At 39.4% G+C, this 20,987-nt stretch overlaps 1 pseudogene across 1 annotated transcript in view; it reads left to right on the top strand.

Moving 5' to 3' along the window:
- The window catches only part of LOC308271018 (TIP41-like protein), a 95,282-nt pseudogene extending 79,493 nt beyond the window's left edge, over positions 1-15,789 (top strand). Inside the window, exon 2 of the transcript in view lies at positions 14,990-15,789. The product of the transcript in view is annotated as a TIP41-like protein (transcript). The remainder of the gene's footprint in view (positions 1-14,989) is intronic.
- The last annotated feature ends 5,198 nt before the right edge of the window (positions 15,790-20,987 follow it).

The raw sequence follows: 20,987 nt of genomic DNA, 5'->3' as shown, positions 1-20,987 counted from the left end.
AGCCTGTGAGACTGGCTTCAAACCTGCGCGATCCTCCTGTCTCCACCTCCCAAGTGCGGGGATTACAAGCGTGTGCCACCATGCCCGGCCTAGCTTCACTTTTAAGATTCTAGAGTTAGTCTCCAACTAGAGTAAATCAATGTTAAGTAGCCAATATATGAATTATATTTTAAAAATCTTGACAAGAAAAAATAAGGTAGGAATTATATTTATGAGCTTTGGAGATAGACAGTCTGGGTTCCAATCTCAGCTTACAGTAATTGTGTGACTTAGGGGGTTTTCTGATAGATCAGTGTATCTAGTCACTGTCAACCTTTCTGAGTTTCAGTTTCATCAGTAAAATGGAACGTTTACATAAGTCACTTAAAATGCCTTTGGTAATAGGCCATGAAACCTCCCAAAATCAGAAAATGTAAGGTCCTATAATAACTGAAAATTCCATAGGTGGCTCAGCTTTTCATTAAATGCTATACTTCTTTGCATTGTCAGTGCTACATAGTAGGCCAGCCAGTCATCCATCCCAAAGCAAGCTGTACTGTGATGGCAAGACAGCTGCAAGGACCTTTTGGAGTTTCATGTTTTCTTATTCCTACTCAATAAACAGAGGTGTCTCTTACCAACCCACTTAACAAAAATCCTGCATCTCCCTTTGATTTGGCCATTTTTGTTCACAGGCCTCATTGCTTAGGCAAGAAGGATTGCAAATGGGAATCAGAGCAAAAGGCAATGGAAAAGAGGCTGACTCAGCTACATGGTGAGGCTCTCAGCAACTAAATTGTGGTTGTGGGGAGACAACCACAATTCCCAGGTGCTCAATGTGTAAAGTTCTCAATAGGTACCTGGCAGAGAAGTATCCAATCCATAGAAGGCAGAGCTGTACAGATAAAGAGCATGAGATAGAGGTATAATCTCCAAAGTAAGGCCTTGTAAGAGCACTAGGAACTAAAAGGTGATGGGACCACTTCTCCAATACATGCAATGGTAACCTCTAAAACAGATGTAAGGAAATATAATAAAGCAAATTCTCAGGATGATCATTTTGACAAGGCTTTTTCATGAATCATCTATCAAATTCTTTCTGAAATACTTTTGGTACCACAGCTCAAGTACAGTTTTATCAGCCTACTTTGAGAACCCAACATTACATGTGGCTGTGTGGTTAGGTTGATAATGGGAAAGATGCAGAGATGGTAGATACCTAGAGAGACAGAGGACATACTTTAACTGCTTACATAATACTTTGAAGCCTATTTAAATGCAAATTCAAGATTAATTTGTTTAGGATGCTATTTATATGTGAGAAGTGCCTCCAAAAATTACTCTTCTTTCAGTGGTAAGTAAAAAATTCTAAAACTCAAAGAGACTGCAGACATAATTCTACCAACCTCTTTTCCAATGAGAATATTTAAGCCAAAGAGGTCCCTTAACCAAGATCACCCATTTGGTTAGTAGGAAATGAAACCAGACCCCAGATGCGCCAACAGCTTTCCCTATAATATAATCACACTTCCTGGATCATATCTAGTTTCTTAGCAAACCAGATCTGCAGGAATGATGTAAAGCTAAACTTCCAATCTGTCCCAAGCAAATAATCTCAGTTTTAGAATTATTAAAGCCCAGATAATGTATGCATTATCAATCCTTCAAGTCACCCAGAATGGGACAGTCAACTCAGAAGAAAGTTTTACTTAACAAGTTTCCCAGAAAAATCATAGAAAGAGGTGGGATTTATGGCTGTTGGTGTTGTTCCTTGTCAATACTATTCAGACATTACATGTCAATCAGCAAAGAACAAATTGTGGCTGTCATTTCTCTTTTCTCCCCTAAAAGGCAAATAGTTTACATGCATAAACTATACATTATGTCCAGGAGAACTGCTTAGATTTCACAGTCCCAGCCATCACTTGGCTCCCTCAGTGTGGATCCAACTTTAAAATAGCTCTGGGAAGCTGGGTGTGGTGGCGCACGCTTGTAATTCCCACGCTTGGGAGGCTGAGACAGGAGGATCGCACAGAGCCAGCCTCAGCTACTTAGTGAGACCCTGTTTCCAAATAAAAATATAAAATAGGTCTGGGAGTATAGCCCGGAGGTAGAAAAATCCCTGGGTTCCACCCCCAGTACCACCAAAAAATTAATTAATTAATTAGTTAATTAATTAATTAAAATAGCTCTGGAATACAAGGTGACTCTAGGTATGAACTATTCCAGGGAACAAATCCAATATCCCATTTTCTTTGAGTGGGCTATTATTCTCCCATCTGATATGGCCACAAATAGCTTTTTAAACTAGACCAGGCACAGAAACCGGTCAGAGAAAATATGAGGATAAAATTTAGAAAAACTTGTCATAAATATATTTTGGCTCCCAAGCACACCACTGAAACTTTGATATTCAACTTCAGTAAAACTTCTCAGTGACTTAAGTTGATTTTTATGAATTCTGCATCAATTGACTTATCACAAAACAGTACGTCAATGGAGGGGTTCCACAGGAAATAAAGAAGCCTACCCTATATAGCCATACCCAACAAGCTTAGGTCTGAGGTCCGGAGGCCAAAAAGCTGAGAAACAACAGAAAGGAATGCATGTATTTCTGGAACCATTTTTCAAGGTGAGACATTTTGCTCCTAGCCAAGCAAAGTGGCTGAATTTGCTGAACATGGCCTTGCTCCCTCTTTGAGATCAGCCTGCCCTTTAGCTGATCATCGAATACCCTTTTTCTGCTGTAAGACAGATACTGAATTGCCACATTATTCTCTCTGACCCTGCGGGGCCATCATACGATATCAGAATGTCAAGCTGGATCTGAAAAGAGCTTTGTGTAGGATGAGACAAGCTTCTAAAGATAGAAGAGCAGCTGAATCACTTAGAATATGACCACAAATAGTGTCTCGCTAAGTTTCCTGGGTAAAGTTGGTGCCTGAAGTCCCCGGTAAATGTCTGGGCTGATTATGGAGGATGGGAGGATGGCCTTGGGAGCAAATTATACTCGACACCAAAATCAGAAGGCTAAGGAAGAGATTCACATTGTAAATCCTGATTAATAAATTCTGAAATCACTATTTAAATAAAAGCACACAACATGTGACAAGGTAGTTTTCCTGAGAAACAGGTGCATTGGCAATTTTTTTAAAAATATCAATTCTTCAGAGAGTTACACAATAGATGGCGGTCTGGAAATACGCTGATGTGTCCTGGCAGAATTTCAGACGTAACATTTTTTTTTCCCTCTCTCTCTCTGTAAACGTTCCGTCAGTGGGAAGGAAAGTACTGCCAAAACTGAGGAACCCAAGCCGGGGGCAGTGAGGCTCCCACTCAGAAAACGGCGACCTGCCAAGACTTTCAAGGCCAAATCGGAAACAACCACATTGAGTTCATTAAAACTACCAAATGATCAAAGGCGCGCAAGCCTTCACAAAGGCAAAATTAATCTGTTTAATACTTGGCTAAATTCTCAACTGTTGAAGTAAATTTGAAATGAAATTCATCAAACTTCCCCTCTTCCTGTGGAAAAAAATTTTTTAGTTCCTCAGAGTGCCCAGTAGGTGGCAGAAGTGCACTTTGTTTTAATTTACGAACCACTGCTACAAGTCAATCCCCCAAACTAGTGTGAATAGGTATTCTTTGGGTATAACTACCAAAATAGGAGTATAAAAATACACTTTCATGATATAAGAAATTATATTCAAGTATGTCTTGGCCTAATCCTAGTTGGGGACCTATTTCAATGAAGAAATGCCTCCATTAAATGGTATTAATCAAAAGATAAGACTTGTAGATGAATGATAGCCCTACTACACACACCCTGTTTAAGTATTTGTCATGGCCTCAGTTAGCCTCACCTCTCCCACCACACCTAGCCCCTCACCTTTCTCCCCTTTCATATACTTTAACGACTTACATGCATCTTTCTTGATAGAGAAGAAACTGGGTGAGGTACCAGGAAAAACCTGACTGAAACAATACTGTTATGGTTTGAAAGTTAAATTTTCCCCCAGACCTCATGCTCTGGAGGCAACTATGCTCAGAGATGGGTTTCCTGGTGGCATGATCAGGTGCACTGCGTGCTGGGGTTGCTGCAGGGAGGGTCCTTGAGTACATGGTAGAGTAAGCGTGTGTGTGTGTGTGTGTGTGTGTGTGTGTGTGTGTGTGTGTGTGTGTCTTTCACTACCTTGAACGTTATGAATATTGATTCCTTTTGGACAAGCTGGAAGCTAGTGCAGGATCTCAGATTCCTCCATTTCCTGGGAGGACAACATAGAAAATATTAATCCATTCCATCATGAGAAACAAAAGTCATTAAAAACACATAGAAATTCATGGCAAGTCTTTCACTATTTATTTCATGAAGTGAAAACATTCATTCCAACCAGATCAAGGAAGGGGGAAAATATTTTCTATAGCTCCAATTTTACACACTCTGGTATGAAATGAATCAATAGTAGCTGGAAGGAGCAAAATCAAAGATTTCCTTTTCAACAGTAATAAATCCAGTTGGACCTATTTAGTATGGCACTTGACATAGCTTGTAAAGTCTAAAGTTGCTAAATCGTGTATTTCAATAGTAATCCTTTACAGAATTAATAGGAAGTGCTAAATTAGGACAAATGGCCTCCAATGGGATCCAGATGCTCAACCTTCTACTAGGTAGAAAGTGTGAAAAATTAGGAATGGTACTGATTCTTTCCCTGAGTCTCTTGAAGGAGCCAGAGTTCTTCTAGCATGGAATGTAAACACTTGGGAAAGTAGCCTAAGAGAAGCATGTGTTATGTGGTAGTCTGTGTCCCAGCTGTAGTTTACTGGGATTTCAAAATATATGGGCCTGAGAGGAGAGCTGATAGTATGAAGAGGGACAAAGGATCCTCCTGGGGCAGGCTGGCCCCAAATGGGTAGGGAGAAGCAGGTTCAAACCAATCGTCCAGGAGGAAAGAAAATGGCAACTGTGGGACTCAGCACATCTCAGTAGCTATAACAAACAAAAATCAACTACCTAGAAGGCAGCCCCTTGACAAGAAAAACAAAGCAGCAAAGATATATATGAACAAAAAGGGGAACCACAGCAAAATAAAATCCAATAGTCAAAATGCAAGACTAATAGCAAAGAGCCGCAGCAGGAGACTGACCTGGTGTGGTGGGCACTGGCTCCTCAGCCCCAAGAAATATCAGCAAGAAAACCAAGGACTTGAGGTGAAGTGAGTGGCAGCAGAACTCTAACATCTTAAGCAACTAGCACCATGCTTCAGGGATGAAGGAAAAAATTTTTTAAAGATCCAAAAGCCTGTGTGCTCAACAGAACCTGGCACCCACAGCACAGCACTGTGCCCTCTAGAGACCTGAGCCCACAGGACAGTAAGGTAACTGTATGTCTCAGGAGATGACCACCCAGAGCAGCCCCAGGGACCCTGGTGGGCTAAGATTTGGTGATCCACCCCTGAGGTGGTTGGGTTATATCCTACAGGAAAGGGCCATAGTGCCCAGGGCACAGTATCCGTGTCACAGTATCAGGGTCACAGGAGTTTACTCCAAGATTACACAGGAAACACAGTGTGGGTAGGGAGGCACAGGTCTAGGGCACAGAAGCCTGCACTTACACAAAACCCATTTACAATGCCCTGAGACCTGAGCACAAAGTGGTGAGAGGCAAGAGAGGGGCACAAACACCTAAGAAGTGGTTCCAAAAACTGAAAATAGGTTACTGAGCAACTGAGAGGTACTGGAACATGCTCTAGAATCTACTACAGTGAAGAGACATGAAGCAGTTGAAAGTATCTCTGTAGACATCAAGTGGGCCCTGTATGTGTACATTTGCATAATTTTTTTCTTTTCTTTTATTGTCATTAGTTTTTTGGGGGGGTGGTTGGCTTTGTCATTGATTTGTCATAATATTGATGGTTGGTTGTTCTGTTATCTTCTGCATGTTTGTTAGCTCCCTCCTCCATTCCTTTTACAAGCTTCCTCCCTCTATCCTATCTAGTCTTTTCTCTCAAAACTTTTATTTCTCTTTTTGTATCTCCTTGTTTTATATTCAAACCATTTCATATCTTTATACCTAAATACTCTACACCAACTACAAGAATCCTACTATATATTCACTATCTCTTATCTCAACCAGATACTACCTTATTATACTTAAACTATTATTCAACTTGATCATTTCCTCTACTTTACCCTATTCCTACAGCTCCTCCCCCTTGACCTAACCCACACCATTGAAATCAACACTACTTACCCGTGCATGAACCTGCTATCACCTCTAAATCCCTATGGCTAATATTGGATCAGAGAGGTTATCCACAGAAAAGGACAACTGGACAATAAAGATAAACCTAATCTCAGCCAATAGAAGGAAGCACTCAACAGACCACACATCAAGTATTTGCTTGGCGGGGTGGTCAGTCACAGAGCATGATGTTGTAACTCAGCTTGTCTGAAATCCCTTCCTGGATTCACGTCTGAATTCCAAGGGGTGATGGGAAAAATGCTGGAACTTATAGACATTATGGGCTCCCATCACAATGGCAATAACATTGATGGTGGAGGCAAAAATAAGATGTTATGGGCAGCAAGCACAGCCGGCATTATGGTGTCTCAGACTAGGACGGGTGGTTGTTGTAACTGAACAATGCTCCCCAAACATACTCACGTCCTAACCCCCAAAACTTGAGTATGCATTACCTTGGTTGTAGAGGAGACTTTGTCAATGTGATTAAACAAAGGACCTTGAGAGGGATTTACTTGGGATTATTAGGGTGGGCCCAATCAATCCAAGAGTAATTATGAGAGGAGCAGGAGTGTCAGATTAGAGAAGCTCCTGGAACAACAGAAGCAGAAGCCAGAGAGAAAGAGATTGATTGATTGATTGATTGATTGATTGATTGAAGGACACTACAAGGCTAGTTTTAAATTTAGAGGAAAAGGCCTCAAGCCAAGAAATGCAGGCCACCTTCATAAGCTGGAAAAAACAAAGTAGGATTTCCCCTAAAGCTCCCAAGGGAGCATGGCCCTGCCACCCATTTTATACTTCTCACCTGCAGCAGTTTTTTTTTTTTTTTAACAAACATACATCATTTTAAGCCACTGAGTGTGTGGCTCTGTGTTACAGAAATGACAGGAAAAGGGCTGGTGATACATTCACTCCTTTGAGAGCTTTCAGAATCATGTGTGAGGATGAGGAGGCTCAAATTCCCACAGAACAAGGAGAAGCAGAGTCAAACAGAATGTTTGGGGCCTTTCTCATTCACTGTGGGTGGTAGGTGGGGTTACATGGGCTGGGCCACACCCACAGGTCTGCTTTATACTCTATTTTTCCTTGGCGGAATACTATCTTAGCTCCCACCTGAACCTTCATTGGAAACTTTAGCATGTTTTCTATGACACTCGAAGACTGAAGACCAAAACCTTATACATTCACAAATGAATTCTCTAGTCATTTGAAACCAAGGCCAAAGCCCATCCTTATCTTCTGGACACTAATAACTTAGCATCTCTCAGTCACTTGCTCTGGGTTTTAGTTCAATCCTTAAAATCATTCTGTTGACAAGACCTTCTGGAAATGTCTTCAAAGGTTTGTCCTATAACTATGAAATAAATCCAGCACCCTCACCTGAGGCTCTGGGGTCTCTTTTTAGACAGGTTATCATTAATGGTGGAGTGCTGGGTTTCAGGGCTCAGAAAAGTATTTGAATTGGCTATTACTCATCTAGTACTTTATGACAAATTAAGCAAGTATTTCCTCTCAAAAACCAAATATGTCCCACATAAAAAATATATATATATGATCTTTCTGTCAGTAAACATTATGGTATACATTGCTTATACCCAGCTCTATTATCTCTGCTTATAACAGATATTAGAAAACACTCAAACAACTGCAACTAACAAATGATTTCCAGACTTCATTTCAGCTTTGATATTACTTCTCTCAATCCTCATATAAGGAATATCGAGAAAGGGAAAAATGACAGGTTTGTTTCAATTCCTTCTTATGATTTTCTCTGATCATCTTTTGGCAGAGGAGCTAATGAGCAACCAGATGATATAACAGGAAATAGTAGTCAGTCAAAAGCAAACACCTGACCATGGCACTCAAGACTGGATACAACCGTGCCAGGGTCCATTCGAGGTATACTTGTTCTCTGAACAGGTTAGACAAGCCTAGACAAGTCACAACCTTTTGGGGCTTCCATCTCTTCAGACACCCATGTTTGTTTTACTATTAAATATTTCATTTGCTTTTTAGTTAAGTTGTTTAACAATTCTTCCTCATAGTTTAAAGTTGAATTTGGCACTCGAGGAAATGCTCCCCATTCACGCTGTGGGTCAGTCTTCCACCAGGGAGGCGAGTGGGCTAGTCGTCCGATCGCTGCTCTCTCCAATCCCACACACACCATTATGCAGTATACTCCTAGGATCACTGTTTTGGTTCACTTCATTTTTTCATCTATGTCTTTCACCATCTGGAAGTGCCTTCCTCTTCTGACAATTTTCTCGCATTGTAAGCCCAACTTATCTCCCATCTTTTCTATAAAGCTTTTTCTGACCATAGATCCTTGGAAATCCTCTCTTCTTCAAATTCATGGCACTCATCTTTTGTAGAATTCAGTTATAATTTAATACATCTAGCTGGGTGTGGTGGCCCATGCCTGTAATGCCAGTACTTGGGAGGCTGAGATGGCAGGAATACAGGTTCAAGGCTAGCCTCAGCAACTTAGCAGGATCCTGTTTCAAAAGAAAAAATAAAATAGCGCTAGAGTATGTCTTGGAGGTAAAATTCCATGAGTTCAGTCCCTAGAATTCCTTGTGATACTCTCACTGTTACTTAACTCTTATGTTATTTCGATTTTTCTGTGTGCCTCCAACTTTCCGATCATATCATAAACACCTCGGAGATCGGAGGCTATTTAAGCTTTTGCTTTGCATTTACCACAGCAGTGCCTTATACATAAGAAGCACACTTTCATTTACTACATATCCATTTATTTACTTAATGTACCATGTTGCAATCCACATTTTTTTAAGTGAATGAATGAAAATCAACATGACTTGGGTATTCTAAAAACTGAAAGATGAGATCCTTACTAAGTCAGAATGTATCCTTCCCTTTTACTCTTTGTTAAAGTTGTAGGACATTTCTCTGTTGAGAAATTTAGACTGCAAACATTCTGAACAGGTTTCAAGTATGAGAATAGCTGTACATGGTTTGGTAATTAAAATTGACTCAAAGTGCTATAGGTTAATTAAGTGGCCCAGAAGAACAGATTTTGTAGACTTATAAACCACAGAAATTACTGAGGCTGACAGAGCGAAAATAACACTTCCTATAAGCACTCTCTTGGTAAACTGCATGTTAAATGACAACATGCTTCCTTTGATTTAGTCATGCTATATCTATAGAACATAGGTGTGTGCAAGTTCAATTCCTTGAGGGGGGAGCAATAAAATAGGTGTCCTTACACTACTTTGTAGCCAGAATTAATGGCTGCCATTTCTACTATAAATTTCAAGTTTGGAGTATTTAACTAAATACTTTCAAGTAATTAGCTACTGGAAATCATGTCAGATTAAGCTCTAACCTACCATCAGAATTATAAAACCAAATACTATTTTAATACATGGCGAAATGGAATGGCATTCGTTAAATAAATTGTGCACTGAAGGATAGAAGTTCCAAAATAGTTCAAAGGTTCATTCTCATATTTTACATATAGTACCTGAAAAATCCTCCCTTATAAAAATAGATGCATTTACTTGGTTTTATATACTGCTGCTCTTTGCTATTTTTACTCACATGAACCTGGAAAATTATTTAACTTTAGAATAAATCTTGGTCGAGCGCCACCTGGTGGCCACATAAATATTTTCCTAACATAGTTAAGAGTTTTGCTTAGAAGCTAGTCATGGTAATTACCAAAAATAAATCGCTATAATCAATAATAATTCATCAATCCTTAATTCTGTATAATATTGAAATACTGAAGAAAAGATTCAAATATACTAGTCCAAATCTCAGTGCTCAGTACTAGCTTTTTCTGGTTACCAGTTTTTTATCCTGGATAAAGAAACTCTCGTGAGCTCAGTTCTCTCAACAATATTTTTAAATTGACTTAAGGATTAAGTGAAAAAAGGCATGGAGAAAAAAAGTAATTTCTTGTATAAAATAGGTATCATTAAGTGGTAGCAACAATTGCTATTATTTATAACAACGATTCCTGCTTCTGTGTATTGAATGCTTATTATATGCCAAAACATAGATTCTTTACTGACACTACTTCAATTAATCAATTAATCATCACAAGAAATCTATCAAGTTGGTAAATTATACACCAGTCTAAAACTAAGAAGCCTGTGTTTAGATTAAAGAGTTAACTGTATGAGGATCACATAGCAACAGAACAAAGATTTGATGTGTGTGGGAGGGAGTGATTGAACCCAGGAACACACTACCTCTGGGATAAACCCCCAGTTCTTTTTATTTTTATTTTTGCTTCGAAACAGGGTGTCGCTGGGTTGCTGAGAGTCGTGCTACGTTACTGGAGCTGATCTTGAACCTGAGATCCTCCATCTCAGACTCCCCAGTACTGGAATTTGAGGCATGCACAGCTCAAAATTCAGATTCAACGCAGATCAGCACTATGCTGTGCTGCTGTTACTCTCACAGATGATGAAAACAATTATGATGATGAGAAACATTTCTTGGGTTCCCCTAATAAAAATAACTTTTCCTGAGCACAGAAGTCATTGGAGAATCCATGAGAACATTTGTTCTACCTTTTCCCCCCAAGATACATTAGGCCTAGGTAAAAGCTTTCTATTCTGTTTATAGGTTGCCAGTGCTCTATTCCTTTGACACACTTTATTAGCTCCTGTTACGTCATTCTAGTGGAATATCAGAGATGGCTTATCTACTTTCCTATTAGAATTATTTGAAAATAGAATTATTTTAGGCATGCATTTGTTTTCGTGCCAGGATGTGTCCAGAGGCATCTCACAGGATCCCATATTCTGCATTTTATTTGCTTCCTTTAATTAAAATAGAATACAAATACTAAGTACATTATATTTAACACTTCATTACAAAATAATATAGGTTCATTTTTTATAACTTTATGAAACTATGAGTAATCAAAAAGAAAAGATAAAAGTTTACCATAATCATAGGTAACTAATGAGTTACCTATGATTATAGGTGTATGAGTGTTTAACATTATGTATAACATTTTATTACAAAATAATATAGGTTTATTTTATAACTTTATGAAACTATGAGTAATCAAAATAAAAGATAAAGTTTACTATAAAAGATAAAAGTTTACTATAATCTTAGGAAACACTAAAATTCACAACATATGTCCTTCAGTCTTTTCTCTATCCAAGCCCATTTTTAAATTTAGATTTATATATCATATCTTTTTTATGGGTGCATTGTAGTCATATATCTTAATGGGGTACAAAATGGTAGAGGCATACATAAACATATCACTCATTTAGTCCTTCCCTATTTCCCACTCCATTCCCTCCCCCTCCCTCCTTCTCATGTTTGGCTTAGTGATTGGACTGGATATGTTTGTGAATGTATATCATGTACATTAGGGAATATCCCTCTCCCCCCTCAACACCTTCACTTAGGTCGCCTTATTTGCTCACCGATAGTTTAAACACCCTTTTTCTCCCTAGCTTTTGCATACTAAGAAGATCATTCAATTTTTTACTTTTTGTGAATGACTAATCTCATTTAGCATAATGTACAGTGTTATCCATCTTTTAGTGAATGACATAATCTTGTTCATTTTTGCGGCTTAGTAAAATTCCATTGTGTATATATCCCATAGTTTTGTAATTCATTCATCTGTTGATCAACATCTTGGCTGGTTCCATAATTGGCAACTGTTAATTGTGCAGCTATGAATATAGATACATGCCTTAGTTTGGTAGTTTGGTTTCTGTTCTTTTGTGTAGATATCCAGACGTGGTATTGATGGATCATATGGTAGGTTTGTTCCCATTCTTCTGAGGAGCCTCCATACTGTTTTTCAAAGTGGTTGCACTAATTTGCAATCCCACCAACAATGTACTAGAGTTACCATTTCTTCACACCCTGGCCAGCATTTGTTGTTGTTTGTGTTTTTAATGATTGCCATTCTCATTGAAGTTAGGTGAAATCTCAGGTTAGTTTTGATTTGCATCTCTAATTGCTAAAGATGTTGGCCATTTGAATTTCTTCTTTTATAAAGTGTATAATTCACTTTCCCGTTTTTTATTGGGTTATTTGTTTTATTAGTGCTGAGTTTCTTGAGTTCCCTGTACATATTTCTTCTCTATTTTTTTTAGATATTAGTCCTATATCAGAGGAGTAGGTGGCAAAAAATTTCTCCCATTCTGTTGGCTCTCTGTTGAGGTTCTTGGTAGTTATCTTTGTTGTACAGAAGCTTTTTAGTTTAATGCAATACCATATATTGATCCTCTTTTTAATTTCTTGTGCCTTTGGGTCTTGTTAAAAAAAAAGTCTTCAACTGTGCCTATATGTTGAAGTGTTAGACCTATGCCCTCTTCAAGGAGCTACAAGGTCTCTGGTCTAATTTCCAAGTCTTTGATCCATTTTGAGTTGACTCTGGTACAGGGTGAAGAAGTGGGGTTTATTTCCATTTTTCTAAATATGGTTAACCAGTTTTGCCAACACCATTTGTTGAAAAGGCTCTCTTTATTCCAGTGTATGTTTTTGTCCCTTTGTCAGAAATCAATAGGCTATAAGTATGTAGATTTGTTTCTGAGTCTTTTATTCTGCTCCATTGGGTTAAGTGTCTGTTTTTGTGCCAATACCATGCTGTTTTTATTACTATGGCTTTTCATTATAGTTTGAAATCAGGTATTGTGATGCGTCCTGCATGGTTCTTGTTGCTGAGAACTATTTTGGCTATTTGGGGGTTTTGTTGTTGTTGCATTAAATAGGTAGATCACTTTTGGAAGAATGGCCATTTTTATGATATTCATTCTGCCTACCCAAGAATATGAAAGATCTTTCCATCTCCTAAAATCTTCGGGTTTTTTTTAAGTGTTCTATAATTTTCCTTGTAGAGGTCCAAACCCATTTGTTAAGTGGTATCATATATATATGGCTTCATTAGCAGATAATGTTTTTGCTGCAATAAAATACCATTTCCACCAATACTTGATGGTCTTCTTTAATTAATATTGGCATAGGATTATGCATATTAATTCTTGTTTGTCTTCTCTTTCCAGTCATCCTCTAAATAATTAAAAAATCTGTCAAAAAAGTCTCCATTCAAGTTAAAGCTTTGAAATTAAAAAATAAAAAAGGGGGGAAATGCTGCACCTTCTTCCCTAGTCTAAAACTGAGCAAGGCTCATTTTAGCAGGAATGCCGCACAGCAGACATTCCCAGGAACGGGCGCGCAGCATCTCCTTCTAGGGAATAGTATTAGGCGTGGGGATTTGGGGATTTTTTGAAATTGGCCTTGTTACCAAAAAGGTACTTAAGACTTATGTTATTAATGACCCCAAATTATTTAAAATAATTCAAGACTTACTCCCTGAAACTGTAACATTTATGTATGAGTTCTACCTAAATTTCCAAATAACCGATCTAACAAGAATTCTATAAAGACTCAGACAATAACAAGCAGAACAAGCCTTAAAGGCAACCGATCCTCCCCAGGCTTTTCCCAAGCAAATATTAACAATACACCTAAAACAGAGCCAAGACAAGTTGGTCCCACCGTCATGAGTTCTAAAAAGCCAGCATATTTAATCAGAGGTAGGCTATGGTAGAGTGGCTACTGACCCCCCAGTAACCCTACCCCCTTTGGCTATACAATGGGTACGTGGACAGCAGCAAAATAGATGGGTACCCAGGCACAGCCTTGGGACATGGGGAAAGTATGAAATGTTCCTCTCCTTAGTAGTGCCTATTGATTAAAAAACAATGATACATATTAATCAGAAAATATAATGCTTAGCATAGGCTATTATTTTGATATTATATTAGTAGTTAATAATAAACTTCTGATCTTTTCCATGGTTGCTTGTAAGAGGAAATGTTCCCTTGAAAAAGAACCTGGCCGTCTGTCACCTTGCCTTGATGTATTAGTTCTTTGTATACTTATTGATGGATTAATTCTAGAAACAATTGTAAGAGTAGAATGTAGCCAGAAAAGAAAGTATAAAAATCCTGCCAAAACCAAAAGTAAATACAGCAGCTTCACTCTCCATTGTATCTGTGCTATTTCTCCACCGTACTTCACCGACTCCTCACCCCACCGCTCGCAGACCCCCGACTCTTGCTAGGGATGGACCCCGCAGCACTGAGTGCCCGCATTAGAAAAACAGAAAGATTTTAAATAAGCATTTTAATGCTGTACCTCAAGGCCCCTTGAAAAACCGGAACAGAACTAACCCCAAAGCCAGAATAAGGCAGGAAATAGTCAAAATCTGAGCAGAAATTAATGAAATGAGAAAAAAATCCAGAAGATCCATAAAGCCAAAAGATGATTTTTTTTGAAAAGATAAATAAGATTGTTAAGCCCTTACCCAACCTAACTAAAAGAGAGAACAGACCAAATTTCTAGGATAAGAGATGAAAATGTAGATGTCACCACAGATAATGTGGAAACCCAGAAAATTATTAGGAACTATTTTGAAATTGTATATTTCAATAAACTATTAAAAAAACAGAAGAAATCAGCAAATTCCTAAACACCTGCTACCTATCTAAACTGAACCAAGAGGACAGATAGAACCTAAACAGACCAATAGGACACAAAGTGATTGAAACAGCAATAAAAAGTCTCCCATTAAAGAAAAGTCCAGTTCCAGACAGATTATCTAAATCTTCTTTTTTGCTCCTCAAAATATCCCATGTAATCCAAAAAGAAGGAATACTATCAAACTCATTCTATGAAGCCAGCATCACCTAAATAACCAATTCAAATAAAGATATCATGAGAAAAAAAATTATGCCTTCCTGCTCTGTGAAGCCTGGGTGGGATCCACCATGGCCATGAGGATCATGGCTTCCAGAGCAGACACCAGAACTTTTCTTTCCTTCAGGCCCTGGAATCTGACAGCCTCCAAGACCCACATCATGAAGTCGGCAGATATAGAGAAGCTAGCAGATAAACTACATGTGCCTTCTCTCCCTGAAATGATGTTTGGAGACAATGTTTTAAGAATTGAATACAGTTCTGGCTTTGGGATTGAGTTCAACACTACTGATACATTAAGATGTGTAAACAACTACCAAGGAATTTTTAAAGTAGCCCGTGCTGAATAGTGGCAGGAGAGCAGGACAGAGGGTGAACACTCGAAGAAGTTATTAAGACATTCCATTGGACCTATACAACAGATTATAAAGGAACATTATTTGGAGAATCTCTTAAGCTAAAGGTTGTACCAATGACTGATCATACTGATACAAAAAATTGAAAGCAAGAGAACAGACTAAATATTTTGAAAAATTTCTCCTATGTGAGGATAAACTTCATAATCATCGTGTTTCAAGTCTAAGTGTGAAAATCAGAATAATGCCTTCTAGCTTTTTTCTGTTGTTGCAGTTTTTCTTGAGCATCGATGGGTACTTATCAGAATGAATGATGCAAAGCTTTCCCACAAGGCCAACAAGAGCTACATGATATGGGAATATACATCACAGGAGAGCAGAATTGCTGATTTAATGCATGCCCCACTGTCTCTCTTGATGGAACCTAACAAAATATCACAGTACTTACCAATAAAGGAGGCAGTTTATGAAAAGCTACTGTTTTCTGAAAAGGACTGATCAGACTCAGACTCAGACAGTGAAGATGTGGGATATAAGGTGATACATCATGTACTAAAAGTGGAATCTGAATGGCACCTTGGGCTGGGCGTGATGGCGCACGCTTGTAATCCCAGCGCTTGGGAGGCTGAGACAGGAGGATCGCACAGATTTGAAGCCAGCCTCAGCTCCTTAGTGAGGCTCTCGGCAACTTAGTGAGACCCTGTTTCCAAATAAAATATAAAATAAGTCTGGGAGGAGAGCCTGGAGGTAGAAAGCGCCTGGGTTCCACTCCCAGTACCACCAAAAAAAAAAAAAAAAAAAAAAAAAAATCCCAACTTCTTACCCTACACAAGTGTCAACTCAAGATGGATCAAAGACATAAAAACCAGAAACTTTGAAACTGTTAGAAGAGGGAATAGGACCAACATATAGGTACTGGTAGAAAGTTCCTCAGTGAGATCCCAAAAGCTCAGAAAATTGAAATAAGATTTAATAAATGGGATGACATTAAATTAAAAAGCTCTATACAACAAAGAAAACCATCAAAAGTTTACAGAGAGCAAAAGTTGGGAGAACATCTTTGCCACCTACCTCTCTGATAAAGAGCTAATGTCTAGATATACAAAGAGCTTTAAAAATTAACACTAAAACAACAATTCATTTGAAAAAATGGGCAATGCCAGATGTGGTGGTACACGCTTATAATCCCAGCATTTGGAAAGCTGAGACAGGAGGATCGCGGTTCACAGACAGCCTCAACTACTTAGTGAGGCCTTTGCAACTCAATGAGACCCTGTTTCAAAATAAAGAATAAAAAATAGGGGTGGGGGTGTACCCCTGAGTTCCATCCCCAGTACTCCAAAAAGAAAAAATTGGGCAATTGAAATGAACAGACACTTCTCAAAAGAAGAAATACAAATTGACAATAGATAAAATTTCAACATCATTGGCGATCAGGGAAATGTAAATCAAAACTACACTGAGATTCCATCTAACTACAACTAGAATAGCAATCATCAAGAACACAAACAATAATAAATTCAGGAGAGGATATGGGAAAATAGGAACTTTAATACACTGTTAGTGGGACTACAATGGTACAGCCTCTATGGAGACCAGCACGGAGGTTTCTCAGAAGACTGGGAACAGAAGTACGACATGACCCAGTGATGTCACTAGTGGGCATCTTCCTAAGAGAATCAAAATCAGAATATTATAGCAATGCTTGCATATCCATATTTATAGCAGCACAACTTACAATAGTCAAATTATGGAACCAGCCTAGGTGTCCATCAACAGATGAATGTAACCCAAAATTGTGGTATATACACACAGTGGAATTTTGCTCAACCACTAAGAAGAACAAAACCATGTCATTTGTAGAAAACCAAGAATATTATGCTAAGTGAGATTAGTCAGTCTCAAAAAAATGAATAGTTGTATGTTCTTTCTTACATGTGAAAACTAGATAGGAATTCAGAAATCAGGGTAACATCACATAGAAGAGCAGAGACTCTAATGGATTGATAAGGGGGGTTTAGAGGAAAGAAAAAGGAAGACAAAGACATGAAGAGTGTAACAGCTGAAATAATACTACATAGGTATGTAAATTACTAACTTTATTCTCAAAGATGTATACCGGGAAGAAGGGGAAGGGGAGTGAGACCAAGAGGAAAGTGGCCAAAAGTTGTGCACACGTATGTTTCTATTATCCTATACCCCAATAGGATGTATATTTATAATGTATCAAATAAATGTATGAAAATTAAGTTTAAAAAATAGTTGTCTTAACATTGCTAGAAAACAACTTTGCCTTTAAACATATCTTTGTTCCATCAAATATTCATTCAATTAAATCATAAATTTAATATCAAGCATGTACAAGGTCCCATGCCAGGCAGTTAGGGGGCACCAAGGCTAATTAGATACGTGTGTGTGTGTGTGTGTGTGTGTGTGTGTGTGTGTGTGTGTGTGTGTTACTGAGGATTGAACACAGAGGCATTCTACCTCTGAGCTACACCCTCAGCCCTATTTTATCCTCTTATTTTGTTTCTTTTCTCTTTTTTTTTTTTTTGTGGGTCTAGGGATGGAACACAGGGGCATTCAACCTCCAAGCTATACCTCCTGCCCTATTTTTTGTTCTTTATTTTGAAACAGGGTCTCACTAAGTTGCAGAGGGCCTCACTGTTACTGAGGCTGGCTATGAACCTGAGATCCTCCTGTCTCAGCCTTCCAAGTACTGGGATTACAAGCTTTTATCACCATACCAGATCAGATACATTCTTAAGGCACATTTTGGAGAACTCGGAGCTGTACTTCATGAATATTAAAGGTTTTCTGCCTGGGGTTGAAGTTGAAATATATATTTCAGATATATGAAGGTAAGTCTAGATAGTTCCCCTCCTCTCCATGTTTACTGCATTCTCCGGTTTTCATAGAGGCTGAAAAGCTTTTGTGGGGGGCAGTGGGGTTCTGGTATACATATACTGTGAGAACCAAGAGATGTAATGGGAAAATCCAACAGAATCAAATTGAGAGGCTTCAATGTCCGAGCCTTTCAAAGAAAATCATACTATAGGAAGCCAGACTCCATCCACCACAGGGATAACACAGATTAGGGAACAGTGCTTTAAGATAAAGAAACAACATGCTTCCACTTGAACCTACCCTAACCCAGCCCTGTAGAGGGGTCAGGGTACATCCAAGGATGTCAAAGTGCAGAGCTCTAACTCAACTATACAAGCTCTAACTCAACTATAAAGGCTTGCCTGGCAATTTTACCACAAGACCAGAATAATAAAGCATAACACTGAGGGCAGAGAGAGCGTGTCCCTGCACAGCATGCAGGTCAGAACCATCTCAGCTCTTTGCAAACTGATGTTGGCTGGCATCAGTGGTAAAGACCCATCACTCAGAAAGCTATGGTGGCAGCCTCTAGCTCTGACTAACAAAAAAAAAAAAAAGATGCACAAGTATATCCAATATGAGATACCATCCAAATCCCCAGCAAACTATAAGTGGGCAGAGAGCCCGCAGGCATGCAGGTGAAAGAAAATGAGGTTGTTCAAGTGTTGCAGATGCTAAACCCTGTGGGCCATATTTGTATCCTACACGAGCAGTGTGAACTGGGTGGTGCCTGAGGTGAACTGGCAGGTGTGTGCCCTGCCAAGGGAAGGGCCACAGTTGCTCAGCTCCAGCTTAGGAAGAAAGCAGGCCATATCAGCAACTGAACAGGCTGAAATGAGAGAGGTGTTTACCTAGAAGCAATGTATCCATGCGACAAGATCACAGTCACCATCATGATGAGCCAAGGCTGCAGCTGAGCAAATGGAATGCAGTGTCAATTCTCAAGGAAGAGTGAAGAAACAGCAAGTCAGCACAGCTGGCAGATGTGATGGGAAAGGCACCAATTGCGCTCTCTCTCTCTCTCTCTCTCTCTCTCTCTCTCTCTCTCTCTCTCTCTCTCTCTCTCTCTTCTCTCTCTCTCTCTCTCGTACTGGAGATGGAATCCAGGGACATTCTACCTCTGAGCTACACCCCCAGCCCTAATTTTTATTCTTTATTTTGAAACAGGGTCTCACTGAGTTGCAGAGGGCCTCACTAAGTAGATGAGGCTATCTGAGAACCACAGTCCTCCTGTCTCAGCCTTCTGAATGCTAGGATTACAGGCATGTGCCACCACGCCCAGCTCTGCCAATGTCTCTTCACACTTCATCATTCCCTTGAGACCATGGTCTCCACGGGCATGAGACCTCTGCGGGCTCAATGGGAAAAATAACTAGAAGGTAGAGATATCTAACTCCTGGTTTTTAAATTAAAAAGACAGAACAGTTTCCTAATAGAGAAGGAATGAGCAGATGATATGTGCCTGAGACCATAAGCAGTACAGAAAGTTAGGCACATTGGTAGAAAGGGCAGGTAGGCTTAGGCAAAGTGTGCGAGAAACACATGACACCTTCCTGGGGATGAAATTACGGTTCAAAATGTCTCACCAAGCCAAGCGTGGTGACACACACTTGTAATCCCAGCATTTGGGAGGCTGAGACAGGGGGATTGCACAGACTCAGCTACTCCTGAGTAAGGCCCTTTGCAACTCAGTGATACCCTGTTTCAAAATTTAAAAAAGCAGGATTAGAGGCGTGGCTCAAAGGTAGAATTCCCCTGGGTTCCATCCCAGTACCACAGGGGAAAAAAAAAGTCTCACCAAGAGACCTGATGCTGAAAGCCAGGTGTGGTAGCACATGCTTGTAATCCCAGTATTCAGGAGGCTGAAACAGGAGGATCATGGTTCACAGACAGCCTCAGCTACTGAGTGAGACCCCTGCAACTTAGTGAGGCCTCGTTTCAAAATAAAGAATAAAAAATAGGGCTGGGGGTGTAGCTCAAAGGTCGAATGCCTCTGAGTTCCATCGTCAGTACTACAAAAAAAAAAAAAAATCTAGAAATCTAATATTGAGCCAGAAGTGATCACTTAACATTTTAACTTTGGTAGCTCTAAAACTATCGGTATAGCCAGGTGTTGTGGCACATGCTTGTAATCCCAGCATTTGGGAGGCTGAGACAGGAGGTTTGCAGGCTTTCAGCCAGCCTCAGCCACTTAGTGAAGCCCTCCGAACTTAGTGAGACCCTGTTTCAAAATAAAGAATTTAAAAAATAGGGCTAGGGGTGTAGCTCCGAGGCAGAATGCCCCTGGGTTCAGTCCCTAGTACTGCAAAAATAAAATAAAAGAAAACTATCAGTATGCAGTGAGATGCTGAGATACTGGCTTCAGTCCTCACCAAGAGTTTATTGATATAAGTGGTAATGAACCAGGAGCTGCCTATCAACGTGCTGGGGCAAGAAAATAATCGGTGAGAGATGAGAGGGGGAAGCTCGGCATAGGCCATAACCACAATACCAAGAGGGCAGCTCACTCTGGGGTCCTGAATCTAGCCTGCTGGCCTAGCTAAAGAAAAACAGAAGCAAAAATTAAAATAGCAGGTAGGGTCTTCCAGCTGAAACTGGCAAACTTGCCACATGTATATATAGCTAGTGGTATTGTGGAGTCTGGATATCAGATTAGCAGCTCACGAGTAGCTAGATGAATGCTCACATGGGCAACCCTGGTAGATTAATGTGATGGTCAGCAGCACATTAGTGTGAGCACAATTGAACAAAGATTACAAGTATGTCATGCCATTGTCCTTTGGCCATGCCTCTGTATCTGTGCTTCTATT

The sequence above is a fragment of the Muscardinus avellanarius genome (genome assembly GCF_963383645.1).
Source record: "Muscardinus avellanarius genome assembly, chromosome: 12".
Lineage (NCBI taxonomy): Eukaryota > Metazoa > Chordata > Mammalia > Rodentia > Gliridae > Muscardinus > Muscardinus avellanarius.
Note: the sequence above shows the minus strand (reverse complement) of the source record. Positions and strands in the feature narration are given on the sequence as shown.